The sequence below is a fragment of the Drosophila navojoa genome, chromosome 3, assembly GCF_054131105.1.
Source record: "Drosophila navojoa isolate 15081-1374.11 chromosome 3, UAZ_NAV_1.0, whole genome shotgun sequence".
Lineage (NCBI taxonomy): Eukaryota > Metazoa > Arthropoda > Insecta > Diptera > Drosophilidae > Drosophila > Drosophila navojoa.
Window position 1 is genome coordinate 16,910,105 of NC_142891.1, and position 12,468 is coordinate 16,922,572.

Sequence of the window (12,468 nt, forward strand, 5' to 3'; positions counted from 1 at the left end):
AACTCCGATTTCAATTAAGCCCAACGCTCCACGTTAAAATAAAACGGCCAACCCACAGCGATGCCCAGCGGCAACTAGAGATGGTAAGCAAAAAATGCTATAAGATATATCTTAAAAAAAACTTTTGTATAAATATTATGAATATTAAAAAAATATCATTTCAGTTATTTTACAAAATTAGATTAGATTAAATAACATAAGACTAAATAACATAAGAGATTTTTGACTTGAAATTTGTATATCTGCAAATTATGTTTTCTTTAACCTTTAACTCTCTTAATTTCAAGACATCTTCTCGTCCAACTCCTGCGCCTTTTCCTTGCATGCCTTTTATCGTGTTTTTCTGCACGCAATTGATATGCAGAGCACGGCCTACAGAGCTCATCTCTAACCGAAAACTGCGAACCGAGCACTTGCTGGAGCTGCGACTGAAACCCATAATTAAAAAATTTCAACTTTGTCTGAAATTAATTTTGAATACGCTCGGGACAGACAAACACTTGACTTGGCTTGCTTTTGATGACGCGCCGACGCCGCTGCATAAATTGCCTAGACCCCATCCAAAGAGGTCTCACACATGAGATCCAGAGCTGCCCGCTACTGCTGCTGCTGCTGCTCCTCTTCTAGCAGCTCGGAGGGAGAGTGACGCGAGGATTAAGTTGAGCATTCAAATTGAAACTGACAGTTTGGCTCTGGCTCTGACTCCAACTCATGACTCCGACACCGACTCCGACTCCGACTCAGAGTCTGACTGCAGTCAGCAGCTAAGCAGCTAGTATGCTGTGAGTCCTGCGAGAGGTGGCTGCCCATAAAAGTGCCAGGGCCCATTTGAGAATCTGTTACTTTGTTCGCACGCACTGTAAACTGGTAAAAATAGTGCCAACGCCATAAAACGTGGTGGCTGGCCATAAAGCGCATATCGAATTATATGACGGCATAAATTCAACTGTTCCACAACTCTGATTTCCACGTTATCTTATCGTGAGCCTCTTTGCCACGCTGCTTCACTTGGCTCTTGCATGCCAAAGGGGCTAATAATTAATTGCACATAAAAGCTAGCCCAAACAGCATCCACGGCGATCCGCTGGCTGCTATTTGCATAGTGCACAAAACAAAGCAACAAATTAAAGGCGGCGCTAATTTAATTAGCTAACAGTGCTAATAGTCACAAATGAGAGGCAAGGCGGGGCAAGGGGAGGCGAGGCGAGGCGCGTCAAGTCGAGTACTCGTATTAATGTTGTGTGTTTGGCTTTGTACTTCAGTTTGAGGTGTTGCTGCTGCTGCTGCTGCTGCTGCTGTTTGCATTCACTAATTGCCACAAACAACTTGAGGAGGTGTTGGCTGTGGGCCGGACGACTGCCGGTTACGCAATCAGGTCAGCAACATCACGATTTTCATGTGCATGTACTTGATGGACACTTCAGCCAAACAAAGCCGCCCATTCACTTGACAGAGAGAAAACATAAATAAAACTGAAGACTTAGGACACGAACTACACCACAGCACACTGTCAACCATCAAATTTACTGTTTGGCCGCTTTACGAGGCTCTTAAACTGATATGCTTTTACTTCCTCATAGTGTCAAGAAGTCAAGAGGAAATGTTGCCCATAGAGATCTAAACTCTTAGCCTCTGAAGGAGTTACGAGACTATAAAGATAAAGTTTAACAGGAGTCACATTTCAGTTTTATTGGTGTAAGTAAATCTACATTTTTTATTTATTATTGTTTTTTCTATCATAACTATAATTTACTTTTATTATTTCAGTCAAATTATTCTTACAGCTCAGAATATATCGTAATATTTTATATATTAATATAAAAAAAATATATATATAAATTCAGTTCAACAGCATTTTATATAAAACTTAAAAAAAAATGTTTTAACTGCATAAAATAAATATCTTCAATTTTATATGATATATAATAAAATAATAAAAATAATAATATAATATAAAAAGTTTATATAATATATAATACAAGGTTTTTCTAATTTTGTTTAATAATAATTTGCATTAATATTTATATTCATAATTATTTTAATAAACATTTATAATATTGAGTTACAACATAATAAAATGCATTTTTCGTGATTCATTTAGCTAATATGTCACGAGGTATTATTGACTTTACTATAAGTGCTATAATTGACACCTCGTATTAGATATATAATTATGAATATATATATATAATTATAACCTCACCCCAATTAACACCTTTTCACTTTTTCTCTGTGCTCTCTCTACTCAAATTCTATTTAAGTCCGCTACTTAATAACTCAACTAGCTAACGCTAAATTATAAATTTAAATAAGTGAATATATGTATAAACAAAGCTTATAGCAAATTCAAAAGTAAATAATTAATTACTTTTATTATTTCCTTATAATAATAATACAACTTTATTGTTAACACTCACAAATACCTCGCCCTATAATAATACCTAAAATTACACTAACTTAAGACACACGTAAATAATAATAATAAAACATAAATCAAAAATTCTAATCATCTTAATAAGTCAAACATTTGGCATTACATAATTATAATTTCACGCTGAGCATGAATTATAAATCACATAATAATAGCAGCTTTACATGATGTCATTGCACCGGGCGATGAAATCAAATCAAAATCAGCCAAAATTTGACACAGACCATTAATAAGCGTGTGGATTTATGCTGAGTGAGAGGGCCGCGAGGGCAGCGGGCAGCGTGTGGCGACACGCAGACGTTGGAGGATACCCACGCCGGCGTTGATTTTAAGCCGATTTCAAAGCCAGACAAATGTGAGGCTTAGCAAAAGAACAACAATTTGCACGGCCCCAACACTAAGATGAAATTCAATATCATACCGTTTTTTTTTGTCTTTTCTTCTTCTTCATTTTTCCTATGCCATTTCTGTGCGCTTTGCTTCAACACAGTTTTGGCTTCGATCAGCGTGCGGCAGGCAGTCAAGTTCGTTGCTTAAGTCCAGCACAAAACTCACCACGGCGCAGCTGGCGACTGCGCCGCGTCGCTCATTGCCAATTGGAAGTGTCAAAACGATGACGTCACAGTTGTAAACAAAGCCAGGCCGGCAAGCAGAGCTCCGAGCTCGCCAGCGCAGCTTCAAAAACCAAAACAAACCGAAGCCGGCCACGTGATGCGCGCCAAACGAAAACTCGTTCCAGCTGCCAGTGGCTGACACTGGAACGCGTTTGTTTACAAGAGAGAGCCAACAGACCGGTGAGAGAGAGAGAGTGAGAGAACGATCGAGAGAGCGAGCAAGTCGAGTTACGCTCTCGCCTCTGCAATTTGTGCATTTGGTCAAGTTCAAGAGTGCTGGCCACAGGTGAGTTTCTCTCCGCTGCTCGTTTTCGTCTAATGCGCTGGCTCCGCCGTCTCGCCAGCTCCAATGCCAGCGCCAACGTCTCCATCTTTTATAATTGCAGTCTGGTTGGGGGCTCGCGCTCAGTCTTGCTGCGCACCTCGTCGTGTGAAGTGTGGTCGTCGTCATTGTAGTCGCGCGCTCGACTACTTCATTCAGTAAGTCAGTAAGTAACGAGTGGGGGAGCCCAGCTCACCTCAGATCCACTACGTCGATTCGCTGTCTCGCTTCGGCGCGGCTTACGTGCGCCGTTCGTTGACTCGCGCTCGCTTACGTCATTCAACGCTTACGTCGTCTCCCGCTGGGGGTCCGTAAAGGCAGCGCCTGCGCATCTTGCCACATTCCGAGTCGCGCTTACAACCGAGCCACAAGTCGCACACGGTGCGCATCGCAGCCCAACCCACTGAGAGAACATAGAATAGAACTCTCCATAAGAATTTGCGAAAATCTTATAATCCAAAACTGTGTGTGCGAATTTTCAATCAATTTAATTTATGTGCGTCGATCAAACAATAATAATTTAATAATCAACTGCATAAAATATACTTATAAAATTATTTAAATACTAAATTAAAACATTTTCGATAATGTTATAATAATCTATCAATTAATGTATGAGTGCTCCACAATGTTCTAGAACGCAACTTTAAAGGATTTTCCAATTACAACAGACAGACAGATTTAAGACTTTGAATGTTCTTTAATATTCCAGAATCTGATTTTTGAATTTTTCGGAAAATATGAAACGATTTCTTAGTGACATTAAAACAAATAATTTAACTAAATTTGCAAATATTGAAAAATATTTCTTTCATTTTATTTAATTGATTTCGAATAAAAAAAATATATATATATAAATATATTCTACAAAGCATCAAAAGTGAACTTAAATAATTAAAAAAAAATTAAATATATGAAAATAGGTTCTCCAAGAACTTTTCGTAACTTAAATTTGGAATATTAAAAAAATATTTTATGTATTTTAAAATAATAATTAATTATTAAATAAATTCATAAATATTAAAATTTTTGTTTAATTTGTCATGACTAAACAATAACTTTTTTGTTTACTCAGATTTGTCTAAACTCTCAATTAATGTGATAAATTTTTTAACAAATTAGTGAATCAAGAACTGTCCAATGATTGAAAGCCAAAGGATTTTAAAGGGTTTTTTGCCGTGAAATGTTGCCTCAGCTTAAAGCATATTTATTTAACAATTATAGAAACTTTCCACTAACAAAAAGAAAAAGTTGTTTCCTTCAACCTTTCACTATTTACATATATAAATACCCTGTGTTCAGAGACCTTTTTGCATGAGAAATCTTTTGGCTTTCTAGAATTTTGCATAATCGAATGCATATGAAATATGGATATCAAAGTGACTTAAGTAGACTCTCAGTGTGTGTGTTTGTGTTGTGTTCTAGATAAATAATGTAAATGCCGTCAGCAGTTGGCATATTTCGCATTTAACATTGTGGACATAAATACAATTAGCTAAATTGGCAGCAATAAAATTAAAGTGCAGCGTGAGGAGAGCAAAAACGCGAAGATCGAAAAATTCAAAAATAAAGAAAAATAAAATAAAAATCAGAAGGCGATGCCAACGCCAACGCAAGCAACTGAACAACTTTATAAAACTAAGCACGAGCCGCCCCGACAATTGGCATGAGTCGGCAGCTGGGTCTTGGCTGTGGCTGTAGTTGTTATTGCTGCTGTTGTTGTTGTTGTTGTTGGCCTGCTGCCACCTTGGAATAGGCAAAATTAACTAAATTACAACATCAACGAAACACGGAGAGGCAACAGCAGCCAACAGCAGCAGCAGCCAGCAGCAGCAACTAAAATTTGTTGCACATGCAAATTTATGTGTAAGTGAAGCAGCAGCAGCAGCAGCACCAGCCAAAGAATATGCAACAGCAGCATCGGCTTGGCCGAGGCAAATAATTGTGTTTAAATAAAGCTGTAGCCAAGAATTTCGTCTAGGCCTGGCCAATGGCCACTAGGCAACTATGTTGCTGGTTACTGTTGCAGTTGCTGGTGGAGTTGCTGTTGCTGTTGCAGTTGCTACTGCTGCATTAAGCCATATCCGGTTCAGCTTCAGGTTCGGAGCACTATGGGCACTGCCTGTCTAAATTTAGCGCTTAATGAAGCTGCTGCTGCTGCTGACGCAGCCGTTGCCGTTGTTGTTGCTGTTGCTGATGTTGCAGATGCAAATTGTTGCAGCGCAAACAGATCAAGAGTCGCATTCACAGCCTCTCAGGCCCTTGCGCGCTAGTTTGTAATAATTCATAAAAATTGGCAAATTAAACGCCAACACAACAAATGATCCGCGTGGCGACTGCAATTTGTATGCAATGCCCTGGCAACATACGATAAAAACAAATAATGGCCAGCAACTGCAACTGCTGCTGCGGCTGGGGCATGCAACAGGGCATGCAACAACGAAACAGTTGGGTTTCTGTTGCACAGTCCACGGCGATGATAAATGTGCGCCCACTTTGCTTATTTATGGCCACTCAAATTGAATGCAATTGATTTTCTCCTCTTCTGCTGCTCCGCTTGCCTCTCGCTCGCACTCGCGTGTTTTGTACCTGCGTTGGCGTTGCATAACCCCAGCTAAACTCCTAATTCATCTCTTACAGACCCTTAAGGAAAACTGCATGAAACCATTCAAACAACAAAAGAAAATACTCGTTCCATGCGCGTGTATTGTGCCTGTGCCTGTGCATGTGCGTGTGTGTGTGTGTGTGTAAAATGATTTCACACTGAGCACCAAAAATATTTACCCAACAAATATTAAATACAAAGTGCGACAAAGTGTTTAACCACAAATAATTCAAATTCAAATTCAAAAGTTTCGAGTAGCTGACATCACATTCAAAGCAGACCAAGATATTGTTTTTTTGCGGAGAAATGAGTAGCAACAAATTATTGGTAAGTCTGACAATCCTTAAATAGATATTTTATTTTTATTTATTACTTTTCGCTAATGAGCAACAATTAGAAGCAAAGCCACAAAATCTTAACCGCCCCAAACAGAAACCGCAAACAAGTTGCGTATCTAGAGCCATTTTAAGCATTTACGGCTGACAATTTATTTATTGCTTCCAATTAGTTTAAAATTTGTATTGTGTTTATTGTCGCTGCGGTTGCCAGCAAAACTTTTATAATAATTGAAGTTCTGTCCGTAATTTGAATAGTTAATAAATCTAAATAATTATGTAGTTAATAAATAGTTTACATTATATTGAATTAATTTTAAATAATAATAATAACAACAATGAATATATTATTATTTTATTTATAGTTATATAGGTGTTAAATAGTTTATTTACATTAAATTTATTTTGAATAATAATAATAATAATACAAAAATATATTTATTCATTATTATATTATTATGCGTTATATTAATAATTATTTAATATAATTATTGTATTATATAAAATAAATATATAAATTTTTTTTCGCTGTATAACAATTTTTATTTTATTCATTTATTTCTTTTTTTTTTAAGTTTAGTAGAAAAGTATGGGACATTTAAAAAAAAATTATCTCTCCACACATGTCAAATGATTTACACATCAATCTGGGTAAAATTATTATACTTAAATACTTACTATCAGAAGTAGAAGTTTCATGTTATTTATCCTATGCAGTCAAGAAATATTTGTGCTTATGGTATTTTGCAGCTGATGTGCTGTCAATCAAACGGTCACTCAAATCATTCAGTTTGTCTGCCTTTTTTTTCTTATTTCGCTGTCCATTCAAGCAGCACGGTAATATCAACCGCCCCTTGAAGGTCGGCAAAAAATAAAAAGAAATAAAATAAAAAACACTTGAGGGCGGCACATGATTAGACAATTATTTTCCTATTTTTGACTTAGACAAGTTTTTAAATATTGTAATCAAACTAACAGCGAAGATTTTTTAAATTTAAACACAATTCAGAAAAGAGCTTTGGCCGAGGCATTAATTTTATTAAATGAGGAATTTATGTATTTCTTTTTTTTTTTCATAATTTCATAAATAGAAATTTAGGTGTTTATTAAGATTGATTTTTGTTGGGCTACTTTATTGAACGATAACTGGAGAGTTGAACGTTTTTATATTTTATTATAGAATGAATTTACAATTATTTTAATTTTTAAAAAATCTAAAAATTAAGAAGAATACAGTTATATAATATGTTAAATCATTTTATTTCTAGCTTAAAACCGAAATCGTGGATTTATATATAATTTTATTTCTTAATAAATATTTTTTGAAAGCTGTAATACTTTTATTTTAAGATAAACGGTATTTATTATTTGCTTGTATTTTCTGAAGTACTTAACAAGTTGTAGCTTTATTTAATTATAAATAAAAAATCATCTGCGGAACAACCTCTGAAATTGCATAATTATTTATTATTCTTATGCCTTAAACCCGTTTAATAAGAAGAGTCTCACTGAGTGCAATCTCCCAAACAAAAATCATTCAAATTGTCTACATGAGCACAACTTTATTTATTAATATTAAATTATTATGATAATTAATATAATATTAATGATGCTTAAATTATGTTCATAAAAAATAATTATAATTATCAGGTTTGCAAGGGTATCTGCTAGTTGGTCTCATCCTAAAACATCTCACTCTCTTGTTGATTTATTTATTTATTAATTTTATTGTTCTTATTTTTGTGAATATTAAAAAAAACTTGTTGTTTTTGTTTGAAGAAAGAAAAACAACAAAATAATTGAGCGCTTGTCTTGTCTCAATGCAAACACAAGAGAATTGCAAACAAATTTCGCATTGCCGCCTGAATAGCTACGGCCTTGAGATAAACAGCAAACTTTTGTTTAGACAATCCACAGCCGCCTTCGTTATTAATTCCGTCTATACATATTCATATAACTCTACATATATTTATATACGTGTATTGAATAATAGAGGTTAACGTGGCACTTGCACGAACAATCGACCTAATATTGAGTAATTTTCCGATGGGGTCTTAAAAATAAATCTATTACGCAGATGCTGCGAGAGGGTCGTAAATTGCAGCAGCTCCTAATTGAATTAAAGTCATTTTGAGGAGGCGCAGCGAGCCTCCGTTGGTGTCTCGAGAGAGACATAAATTCCGCCACCTTCGAAGCGCGTTGCTATTTTTGGTGTCCATGTGCGGGCAAGCGGCTCATGCCCTGGACCAGCAATATATTTATTGTAAAGCTCGTTGAACATAATCATTAAGCGCAATTTACCTACAAAGTTTCGTGCCGCCAACAACGTTGGCAGGGGGACGGGCAGACGGATGGGCGAACGGACAGGCCGGACGGACCGTGCAAAATGATTATTACCATACGCCCCGTCAGTGTGAGGGCTGAGCGAGCGAACGGGCGACCGGGGGCCAAGGGCCAACAGTTGAGCACGAGCGCAACGAAAGACTCAAGACACGAACTTGACTTGCCACAAATTCAAAGTGTGGCAAATTCAACTCCGCACTCCACTCCACATACACAAATAAATAAGGTAAATCAATAAATAAATGAATAAATAAACAACTGCAACTGCAACAGCTTGAGTGAAGTGAAGTGAAAGCTGCCGTCGATTGGGGCTGGGTCCAGCGAGGCATTTGGCATTTACGAAACGTTTTTTCTTCTTCCCGCTCCTCGGCTGCACATAACGGACAACTGTCAATAAATAATCAAAATAAACCAAAGCCGAATTGCCCCAAAGCGGACAATTGACTATTTTTGGTAACTTGTCGCTTGTAAAAATACTCGAGTATATACAATAACGCGCTAAAAGGAAACTCGAGCAGCGAGACATTTCGTGAATTTGTGAAATTATCCAATGATGCAATCGCTGCACACTCAATATTTACAGTTACAAAAACTGTATTGAGTGGGTGCCAGCAAAAGGTGACTACATGTAGAACCGTCTTATGCCTTGAATCGCGCTTTTAAATGTCAGCAAACAAAAAAAAAAAAAACAAAAAATCGAATGAAATACAACAAATTAAACAAAAGGCTAATGCAAATGGCAAACGAGTTTTTGGCCAAATACAATTTGCATATGATTAAACGCAGTCGCCGAAAATTAAATTATATTAAATCACCGTGCAGCGCCAAGCACTGCTAGCTTCCAAGTGGCTCGCCTTGAGTCCGCATATCTCGCTACAGTTCACAGACTTGGCAAAAATATACGAATCAGCCGTTGTACTTGCGTCACAGAACAAAAAGCGCCGCTCACTGGGCATTAGAAGCGGCCGCAGGCGCACAGCTGACCGCCTCTGATCTAAGCAACCAAGAATGCCAGACAGCCAGATACCTAAGAGTCACTGACGTATATCACATTTTAGAACTAGCATTAATGTTCCACAAGTTCCGCAAAGTTCAAGTCTAAAACTATCATTTAACCGATATACTAGATTGTAGCTCCATCAAATTTCCAGGGTATACGAAGCACACATCAAATTACAAATATTGTTAGTCATAAATTCAATGTATAACCAACAACGACCCTAATTATAGGCCACAATTCCGATTGTAATTTATTCGAATGCCAAACAAAAGACTTAGGACACAAACTTGCCACTGTTTAGGCCAGAGTAAATGCTTATGACATCTTAATTAGATTAATCGATGCATAAAACAGCTGCTGGCTAGCAGCATCCACCGAGCACATTCTCGGCTCGCCGGGACATCCCGACCGCAAGCAGAATATTTATTTATGGTTCGCATAAAATTTAAGTGTTACATAAGTTGAGCTGCGGCCGGCCTGGGCTCGCCCCGACTCGGCTCGGCTCTGTTAGGTTCGCTGCTTCTCTTTCTACAATATTTAAGCCATTTATATTATAGTTTGCTTTCAATGATTAATGCTTCTTGGCTGCTGAGCCCTTCTCGGCATTCAATGTAACGGTAACTCGTTGTATTATTAAACGCAATTACTGTCAATAGGTTTTTAGCCTTCTTTCATTCGGACCATAATGAATTGCACGATTTCTCGGGTCCGCCAAAAAACCTCAAATGCGAAAGTTCAAAGACACGCACCAGTCACGCCGAGCGGGGGTTACGTGTGGGCTAGCAGGGGAATATTTGCCATTCGTTTTGCCATTAAGAAAATAAATTTACGCCTGAGCTTTGTATTACATTTTTGCTTTTGTTTTGCTTTTGTTTTGAAAGCTTTTAATAGGATTTTTATTTAACATATGTTTTCTTCTTCTTCTACGCGTTTTTGGTGCCCTGAGACGTGACTTGAAAACTTGAGGCCCCATTGATGCGTGCTGATCGTATCGATGATGTCACATCGCACTGATGAGGCGCTGCGATCCGCTCATCCTGCCTTGGGCCTATGCATAACATTAAACTGACATTAAGTTCGGGTTGTGGGAACTGACAAATTCTGTCAATCAAATGAGAGAGTGACCAAAGTTATCAATCAAGCATTTAAACTTTCCGATTAAAAAACACTTTCATGGGTGTGTCTAATAAACATGAATACAAAACTGAGCCTATTTATGGGTCAAAGAAATCAAAGAGCTGCTCGACATCGACTAAAATTTATTCAGCGAATTAAAATCAAATTTAAATGTATTTGTTGCTATTGCTATTATTGAGTATTTCTTGTTCATATTTTTGGCTTGACAAATACTTGAATATGACTAAGCTATTGGCTAATACTCGATTGTTTTTATTGGTACTAAATATGTAAATTATTTTCATTTATTTATTTCAAAGTATTAAATTTTGAACATGACTTCCATTTATAATAGCTTAATTTTTTATTTCTCAACTTTTTTATTTGGCCCAAATTAAATTTTTGGAAATCCCGAAAAATGACTAAGAATATGCTAAATATATATTAAAGAATAAAGATAATGATTGTGTGTTTATGAAAAGGAATTTAATTCATTTAAATTATATTCCATGGCCTTAAATAGTTTTACCAGTCAATCATTTACAGTTATTGAAAAAGTTGAGTAACTTGAATAAATGAATATGCAAATATAAGTAAATCGATTGCATATTAAACTTTTTAATCAAATAAAGAAGCCGTTAATAATGTTAATAAATGATGCAAAAGATGATTCTGGAATCTAATTAAAACAGTTAAATTTAATAAAAACGAAGAATCAGTGTTATATATAAGATATATTAATTTATAGCGCTATGAACTTGCGTGAGTCAGCTTAGGTGTTCTAGACTAGTCGAAGACTGGCCAAAGCACGGCCGGTCCTCGAAATGGAACTGCTCCAAATGTAACGCCTACGACACCAGACCACAGGCCACAGGGAACAGACACAGACGCAGACAGAGCACAACTCGGTCTTAAAAGCAAAAAGTTATAAAATACGCCAACTTATGCCACACACACTAGAGCCACAAACATTTTTATGGAGACATCAAAATCACAGCTCAGCAACAGCAACAACCACAGCCAGAGCCACGGCCACAGTCACAGAGTCAGCCTTGCTGGGAGTGTGAATATTGGCAGATAGTTCACAGGGGCAGCTGGGAACCTTTGATGGGATGTGAAGCGGTGCGAGCTGTGAACTGGCAGGATAGCATATTGTATGCCTGCATTTAGGCAGAGCCCATTATCGTGATGATTAAAACTTATTATTGGAGCCGTATTACTATTATTAGTTGCGAGCTGGGCCAATGGCCGGGGCGGTTGCACGCACGCCGCTGCCTCTGCCTCTACCGCTGCCTCTGCCGTTGCAATTGCGTCCTTTCATAATTCTTTGGTGGACCGTGAGCCCTCCCCGCATGTGCCGCATATGCATATTTTTAACCAGGCTGCGATTGCATCCAACATGTTATTAATACGTAGAAACAAATAAGCAAAAACAATAAGAAAGAGCCGTTTGCGGGTCGCTGGCTCAGGCTGAGGCTGAGGCAGCAACAAAAACGCGTTACAATTCTGCGGGCTACACCCCAGAGTCAGTGGCTGAGACGAAGCTGAGGCCAACTAAGAGTAGCAGCAGCAGCAGCAGCGGCAGCGGCAGCGGCAGCACATTCACCTGGAGCTATTGGCTGGATCTGAGGCTGGAGCTGCTGCTGTAGCTGGAGCACGACGACGTCTTTGGCTTTGGCTATTGTTTAGTTCGGTTCGGATT